The sequence below is a fragment of the Neovison vison genome, chromosome 2 (assembly GCF_020171115.1).
Source record: "Neovison vison isolate M4711 chromosome 2, ASM_NN_V1, whole genome shotgun sequence".
Taxonomy (NCBI): domain Eukaryota; kingdom Metazoa; phylum Chordata; class Mammalia; order Carnivora; family Mustelidae; genus Neogale; species Neogale vison.
This window is the reverse complement of record NC_058092.1, coordinates 201,615,448-201,624,765: the sequence shown is the minus strand read 5'-3', so window position 1 is coordinate 201,624,765 and position 9,318 is coordinate 201,615,448. Positions and strand designations below refer to the sequence as shown.

The 9,318-nt window shown below is 39.0% G+C and overlaps 1 pseudogene; it reads left to right on the top strand.

Moving 5' to 3' along the window:
- Window positions 1–2,891: 2,891 nt before the first annotated feature.
- LOC122899268 lies at window positions 2,892–3,848 on the top strand (annotated as a pseudogene).
- Window positions 3,849–9,318: the final 5,470 nt, after the last annotated feature.

The following is a 9,318-nucleotide window of genomic DNA, read 5'->3' as shown; positions in this document are numbered from 1 at the left end:
TATGTGATGCAAAGGAGGTGTTAGTTAACCTTACTGTGGTAAACATTTCATAAAGTATAGGTATATCAAATCATCACTTTGTACACCTTAAACTTAGATAGTTATATGTCAATTAGATCATAATAAAGCTGAAGGAAAAGAGAATATTCTACTTATATATTTTTTTAATTTCATAAACTCTTTCCACACCTTTTGAAAGAGTCCGTAAGAATTGTATTGTTTCTCTCTTAAACCACTGATATGTAAAAAGACAAAACAGGAAGGTATCACAGTCACTGTGGATCCTGTGTCTTGAGAGACAGAGGGATAGAAATTAAAAGTGTAGAGAAAACCATTTAGTGGAAGGCCATAAAGTTGTAGACATGAAGAATGTGGCTTGAGGATCAATGGGAGAGTAGAGGAAAGAGGATCCAAACACTCAGAAGGACTTCCCCCAGTATCTTCCCAAAAGTCTGATGAAAGCCAGGGGGTAAACCAGCTCTTATTCACCATAAAATCTATTCTGTTAACAACAGTGTTCTGGCCAACGTGCATAAACCACATGTAGAAACTTGTAGTCTGGACTTTTACTTCCTATCAGTAGCAATATTCAACTTGGGGTTTTAGAAACCCTTGGGAAATTTTCATATAATTTCCTTGAAAAATCTTGGCAGAGAACAATGCAGACATCTGGGAGTCAGCATCACCACAGACAATGGAAAGACAAATATAAGGGTTGCACCAACAACACCTATCCTCAACAGTGACCAATTAGCTGCACCCAGCACACTAGTCATGTCTTTCCTTTCTTCACCTGTCTTTTCAGCATCTCATAAGGTTTGGGGGCCTTCACTCTTTGTTCATTGCCTGGGTCCATCCTACTTGGTGACCAGTCTTATGGCAAAATTATCACAGAGCCTCAAACTTGCCTGTCAGCACCTTCTCATTAGAATATAGTAAAATAAGGCTGCTTCTCCCTTGGAAAGGTGAGCATTTGGTGGAGGAGCTTTGTAACTTAGAAGGTGTCTTGGAAGAGTGGAACCCATTATGAGGAGCACTGCAGTAGAGGGAGCCTTGTCTTGGTAACACCCAGAGCTTAACATAGAAGATGCCAGCTCCTGCTGAAGAGTATGGGAGGTGGGCAGCAACGTTGCATGTTTGGTGGGCTTTAACCCACTGAGGAGGCAGGGCCAGACCTTTTATCAGAACCCTACGTAGTCTGGGAGTCAAGCTCCAGTCATGAATTGGAGGCAGTGAAATATGGTTGTTTTAATCTCTCTGATCCTTTCTAGGGTTTCAGTGGTCAAGGCTGCCCTGCAGACTTGTGCTATGACACATTCTGGGCTGTGGAAACAGGGCTTTGTCGGCCAGACCCTGACAGCATGGGATGCACATTCACCCTCCTCAAGGACAACAGGCTGTAACAAATGAGATTCCTTCTCTCTCCTTTCCCCTCAGCCTAGAGCAAGCTCTTGATTTCTTAGAATACAATAGCTGCAAGAGGAGGAAGCCCTGCCCCCCATTTGGTGACTTGTGTGTACACCTGGTCACAGGGTCCTGGTGCCTTGATGGACTTAATGGGGTCAACAGGAACAGAAGCAGGGGCTCCTTGATGCTGTACCACTCGGGGGTGAGGAGTTCGGTTTCAAGACCCAGAGGACCGGGCCCACAGTTGGTAAGTGAGAGTGACACGTACCACACTGCCACCCTTTACCCTATTATTGATATGCAGGAGCCAAAAACCATCCTCAGAGAAGTCACTGAGAGGACTGAAGAGAGAAAATGTTCCTGAGCTTTGATGTAAGAGTGAGTATATGAATACCAGGTGTCCATCATATTCACCTAACAGGGTTAATCCTATGACCTACTGTCACTCCCACCTCCACCAAAACCCAGCATGAACCTTGGGTGGGGGCGGTGTTAAATCCTGGATTTCTATTTTATGTCATGCCACTGAGTGGTCCATAATGTCTCTAGTCTCCAGTCTCTTCTATAAAATGCTTGTGTTAATGTAGATCCTCTGTAAGCCCCATGTCATTCCACAGGTCAGTAACTCATCAGCGACTCTAACTAAGGATGGAATCAAGATAAATAAAGCAAATCTTTCATCAGCAATACATTTGTTTCCCTTTTAAAATATTTTAACACTGTAGTTAAAAACAGGAGGGGCTCTAAGATCTGGCAGTTCCAGCTAAAGAACTAACTCTGTGACCTAAGCTCTCTGGAACTCTCTAAGCCTCAGTTTCTGTTTCTGGAGAGGAAGGGGCTCATGGTTATTTTGAAGAAAAATAGAAATACTGAATATCAGTGATAAGCATAGTACCATGCATAAGTCCTCAACAAATGATGATGATCTGACAACTTGGACTATAAAATGTATCATATTATTAAAGCAGATATCCAAAAGAATATTACTAATATCACTGTTATGCTTACTTACAAATTGATAATATTATTAAAAACAATAAAATGTAGTATAATTACAAAAATACCAACTCCTGCCTCCTAGTGATGCTCTATTTAAGCATTATATTAATGACCATAACATTACAATTAGACTTTCAGGGACACAAAGGAAACATTAACATCATATGCCAAGTGAGTTACATGCTTTATCTTAATTAATTCTCACAAGAACATGAACAGGTCGTTCCTATCATTTTCATTCTAAGAGGCTGAAAGTGAAGTTCGCAAAGCTTAACATCCCTTCCAAAGGAGATCCATCCCTTCAGAGTTAGAACTTAGTATTGAACTAGTATTGAACTCAGGTCCTTCTGACTCAAGGACCAACTGCCTAAACTACTTTCCTATCAGCCTAGTCACCTTTTTGGATAGGCAGATAACTGGATCATATGGTCCTCTAAAACCTTTGTTCTCCTTGATGTCTCTATTGAAGGATAAGATCAGCAGGGATGCTGCTATAGAAGAAGATGTCCATGGAAATGAGGAATGGGACAACTGTCCAAGAATTCACCTTGGAAGGGTTTCCTGCCATCCAGCACCTGGGAAAGGTCCTCTTCTTTGTACACCTGCTGGCATACCTGGCATCCACTGTAGGCAATGCGATCATAATCACCATCACCTGTGCCGATTCCCAACTCCACACACCTATGTACTTTTTCCTGAGCATCTTTTCCTTTTTGGAGTGTTGTTTCATAAATGCTGTTATCCCTAAGTTGTTGCTCATCTTTCTTTTAGGCAGGCAAACTATTTCCTTTCCTGCCTGTTTCATACAAGCATTTCTTATTGTATTTCTGGGAGCAACAGGTTTCCTCCTCATAGCAGTAATGTCTCTGGATCGGTATGTGGCCATTTGCAAGCCTCTGCATTACCCGACTATCATGAACCTGAAGACTTGCTTTATCCTGGTCGCTACCTGCTTCACATTGTCCTTCAGTCTTATCACAGGTCCACTAGTGAAGATTTCCCAGTTATCCTTCTGTGGTCCCTATGTCATCCCCCACTTCTTCTGTGACGTAGGCCCCCTGATTCAACTCTCCTGTTCTGACACCTGGTCTATCCAAATGTTGGCTTTTTTCCTTGCCTTATTTATTTTGTTGACATCCCTTATCATAACCATCATTGCATACAGCAACATAGTAGTCACAATTGTATGACTCCCATCAGCTAAGGAGAAACAGAAAGCTTTCTCCACCTGCTCCTCTCACCTCATAGTCCTCTCTCTGATGTATGGAAGTAGTGTCTTTATATATGTGAAACCAAGGCAAAAGAACAGGCTGGACTCCAACAGGGAGGCTGCCCTTGTGAACACAGTGGTGACCCCACTGCTGAACCCTGTCATCTATACTCTGCGGAACAAGCAGGTCCACCGGGCTCTGAGAGAGATGATGTGCAGAATGAAAAGATGAAGATGAAAAAAAATGACATGGCCTTAGAGTGGAGGACTTCAGAGAACCATTTGTCTGCATTCTGGCACCTTGGACTATATTTGGTTTGATTCAGGTATGCTCTGAAATGTTGTTAGCTTAGGTATATATGTATGCATCATCCCATGCTGGAGAGAAACAGAATTCTTTTCAGGCTTAGACCACTGTCCAGGAAGAAGGAATGACTACATCATTCCACAGCTGACTAGCTCCTATTTCTTAAGTTATTTATTCCAGCTCTAACCCCTCAGATCATAATGCATACTTATGATTGATCCCTCTCCTACAGCTGTCACAGAGTACTTGTGTACATCTGTGGAAGGGAGCACTTATCTCATACTTCCAAAATTTCTTCTGAAGTTTCAGGTTGAGGGAACCTAAGTTATTTGCTTACATACTTCATAGTGCTAATGAAAAGAAACTAATGAAACAGTTTTTTTGCTTGACTTGTGTTGTCAACTATAAAGTTATCTTGTGAAGAACCTTGTTAATAATAATAATGTGGGTTATTAGTAAATAACCCACATTAGAACTAACATTTCCATGAACTCAATCCTTAAACTTTTGTACCTTTCACACTTATTTCCCAACTAGGATGTATCTATATTTTCTTCAGAGGAGATATCTTTACAAAGATTAACACAATTTTTGTTTTATTTTTAAACCAGACCCCAAGGTTAGATAATCTCAAATACCTTTTATGAAACATATTCTACACCAATATAAGATCTTATTTGGCCTTGATGGTTCCATTACAAAGTTCAGATTTCACCTGATGGACAATGAAGAAATATCAAAGATGCCCTAAAATTCACAAATGACTGTACACATTGTATTGAACAGAAATTGTAAAAGCCAAGATCAGAGTACAACAATGGGTACAGACACTGTACCCATTCTCTTTCCCAAGAAAAAGAATAATGGCTTAGGGAAGTGCCAGTGGGAATGGAATACAAAGGGGCCAAAGTAGACTCTGAATCATTTGCACTGGACAAGCCTGTGCTGCCTTCAACTGGCCAACTTCCAAAAATATGTAAGTCTTCTTCTTCATAAAATACGAAGATTGAGCCAGATGATCTCTAGGGTCCACTTGAAAATACTCATGGACATAGCAGCAAGATGCTGCAGAAACATGGAAATAATGTTCCACCCTGTGATTTGAACTCCTGAAGAGTATATGGAAGTAGATAAGTTTCAATAATTTAGCAATAAATCAAGGAATTGTGTTCAAACTACAGAAAACAGTGTGAATCAGTTTTCTGTTTGATAAATTATTATCAAATCCTGGTGTTAGCCAGGATTTGATGATAATTTATTATACTTAAAGTAACTAAATGCACTTCATATTACCTTGAGAGAGACTTGAAGACTGAGCATGACAAATAGAAAAATGAAGACCAGAAATCCAAAACTGAGTCTATAAATCCAGGATGGTCGTTGCCAGCTGTATATGGTCCCCCGTGAAGGACATACCCTAATTTGGAGATTAATGCACTAAATTGTGATCCTTAAAACATTTTATTGAGACAAGTTCCCTAAGCCAATTCTGTATTCATGACATTTCCAAATATAAAAATTAAACTACTTCACTGATGTATGATTGACATTCAAAAAGCTGTAGATATCATGTTTATAATTCGATGTATTCAGAAATAAGTATACACCCTTAAAACCATCACTACTATCAATGCCATTAATCTATCTATCACTTTCAAAAATTTCTTCCTGACCCTTTTGTTGTTGAATTTTTGCCCTTACATGGTAGGTAAAAGCAGTTAATTTAAGATCTAAATCTCTTAGCAAAATCTTAAATAGGCAATAAACTATTCTTAGTCACAGGTCCTATGCTATACAGACCTACAGAACTTACTTATTATGTATAACTGAAACTTGATCAATACCTCCTTATTTCACTCTCCCTCAGCCCCTGTCAATCACCCTTCTACATTCTGCTTCCAGGTATTTGTTTAGATTCCACGTATAAGTGAAATCATGCAATGCTTGTCTTTCTGTTGCCAGCATTTTTCCTTAGAATAGTGTCCTCCACATATATCCATGTGGTTGCAAGTGGCAAGATCTTCTTCTTTGCAAAGGTTGAATGATATTCCATAATGTATATATACTGCATTTTATTTATCCATTCTTCTTTACGTGGACTTTAAGGTTATTTGCACATTGTAGCAATTGTGAAACCTGCTGCAGTGAACACGGAGTACAGATATCTCTTTGAGATCCATATTTCAATTTCTTTGGCTATATACCCAGAGGTGGGATTGCTAGATCAAATGGTAATTCTATTTTGAAATGTTTCAGAAAATACAGTGTTTACCAGACAAGCTTCATCAATTTACATTTTCATCAATAGTGTACAAGCGTCCCTTCTTCTTCACATCCTTCCTAACTCTTCTTATCCTTTGTGGGGAGTTTTGGTAAAAGCTATCTAAAGAAGTGTGAAGTGATATATGATTGTGGTCTTATTTGTATTTTTTCTTTAGTGACATTTGCATTTGCATTAGTGGTGGTGAGCATCTTTTCATGTACCTGTGGACCATTTGTTTTTCCTCTTTGGAACAGTGTCTATTCAGTTTCTTCTTCCATTTTTTTAATAGTTTGTTTTCTTGTCTATTTATATGTTTTTTAAAAATTTTTATTTTATTTTTTTTCAGTATTCCAAGATTCATTGTTTATGCACCACACCCAGTGCTCCATACAATACATGCCCTCCTTAATACCCACTACCAGGCTCACCCATCCCCCTACCCCCTTCCCTATAAAATCCTCAGTTTGTTTCTCAGAGTCCACAGTCTCCCCCTCTGATTTCCCCCAGTTCACTTTTCCTTTCCTTTTCCTAATGTCCTCCATGTTATTCCTTATGCTCCACAAGTAAGTGAAACCATATGAAAATTGACTCTCTCTGCTTGGCTTATTTCACTCAGCATAATCTCCTTCAGTCTTGTCCATGTTGATGCAAAATTGATACAATGTAGAGTATTCATACTTTCTGATGGAGGCATAAGACTCCATTGTATATATGGGACATATCTTCTTTACCCATTCATCTATTGAAGGGCATCTTGGCTCTTTCCAGTTTGGCAATTGTGGCTATTGCTGCTATGATCATTGGGGTACAGATGGTCCTTCTTTTCACTACATCTATATCTTTGGGATAAATTCCCAGTAGTGCAATTGCAGGGTCATAGGGTAGCTCTATTTTTTAATTTCTTAAGGAATCTCCACACTGTTTTCCAAAGTGGCTGTACCAACTTGCATTCCCACCAATAGTGTAAGAGGGTTCCCCTTTCTCCACATCTTCTCCAACATTTGTTGTTTACTGTCTTGTTAATTTTGGCCATTCTAACTGGTATAAGGTGGTATCTCAATGTGGTTTTAATTTGAATCTCCCTGCTGGCTAATGATAATGAACATTTTTTCATGTGTCTGATAGCCATTTGTATGTCTTCTTTGGAGAAGTGTCTGTTCATGTCTTCTGCCCATTTTTTGATGTGATTATCTGTTTTGTGTGTGTTGAGTTTGAGGAGTTCTTTTTAGATCATGGATATCAGCCCTGATTTCAAGCTTTGCTACAAAGCTGTGATCAGCAAGACAGCATGGTACAGGCACAAAAACAGACATAGACCAGTGGAACAGAGTAGAGAGTTCAGATATGGACCCATAACTCTATGGTTAAATAATCTTCAACAAAGCAGGAAAAAATAATATACAGCGGGAAAAAGACAGTCTCTTCAATAAGTGGTGCTGGGAAAATTGGGTAGCTATGCATGGAAGAATGAAACTCGACCATTTTCTCACAACACACACAAAGATAAACTCAAAATGGATAAAAGACCTCAACGTGAGGCAGGAATCTATCAGGATCCTGGGAGCGGGAGGAGGGCATAGGCAGTAACCTCTCTGACATGGGCCACAGAAACTTCTTTCAAGACATGTCTCCAAAGGCAAAGGAAACAAAAGTGAAAGGAACTTTTGGGACTTCATCAAGATAAAAAACTTCTGCACAGCAAAAGAAACAATCAGCAAAACAAAGAGGCAACTCACAGAATGGGAGAAAGTACTCTATATGTTTTGAAGACAATCAGAAAGTTTTTTTGTTTGTTAAATTCATGGTTTAGCTGAGAGCTAAAAGCTACTCTTTGCTCTCTCTGTTAAGTAGATCATTTTTTATAAGTTCTTCAAAAACAAGACAGATTCAAACCCATCTCACATGTTGAGTTATGGAACTACCAGAAGGAAGAATGGCTGGAATAATTTCATTGAGCTCAAATATCTAATATCTGATTCCCATTATATAACTGGATTATAGCTTCAAAGCAGTTGTAGGGCCATGTAATGGTAAAAACAAATTGTATTATGGACATTGGGGAGGGTATGTGATATGGTGAGTGCTGTGAAATGTGTAAGCCTGACGATTCACAGACCTGTATCCCTGGGACAAATAATACATTATATGTTAATAAAAATAATTAATAAAAAAACTAAAACAAAAGAAACCCAAATTGTATACCAATGCATATGTTTTAAAGCAGAAAGCCATTCATCAATAGCACATGCCTACACATACACTATCACCAAAAACATTCATTTTGTATACGTATAGATCCATTGGATCAGGGACATAATAATGCAATGATCACCTTGTCATTGTGTCTTGGCTAAGTTTAGTCTTTATTATGGGATACCACGGTAAATTAAATTCATCTATTGAACAGAAGGAAGACATAAGAAATGTTGTGTCTTAGAACACACAAGAAATTTTCCATTTTGGTAATGAAAATAGAGGGTATTTTAAGAGGGTCAACAGCATTTGTGAAGCATGTCTCTATAAAATCATGTTTCCATATGCTTACAGGGATGGTGAGATGGAAAAGAAATAGAACAAGATGAGCTGAAGGCATAGGCAGAGTCTAAACTATCAGTGATGTCAAATACCACATGCAGGAAGAGAGTTTTTCAGTAGTTGAATGGAAATAGACAGACATTCAGGAACCAAAATAGGAAGACTTGTGAGTGATGATTTTAGCTTATTGAGGGCAACAGGGTATTCATTAGGGTTGAAACCCTGGTAAGCTAGGTCAGATTTGCATTAGTAGGGTCATTATGGCTTCAGTGGGGATGTGAGTTGTTTTAAGAGTAACTGGAGTCTGCAGTTTTATTAAATGTTTTCCACAACCACACTGAGTTCTCCAGCCTTCAATTCCTTGATACCATTTTCTTAGTAGCACATGCAACCATCACTTTTAAGGGAACAATAATGGCTCTTCTTCCTTCTACCTTCCAGCCATCACACTATGTTTTTCACTAGTGGGATTCAATCTGGATCACTACTGGCAAGGGAGTCTCTAAAATGAGTGCCATCTGCTGTGATCTAGAGGGTAGGGTAGAGCAGAGTGGAAACAACTGCTGTTACCTCTTCCCTCCAAACCCATCGAAAAAG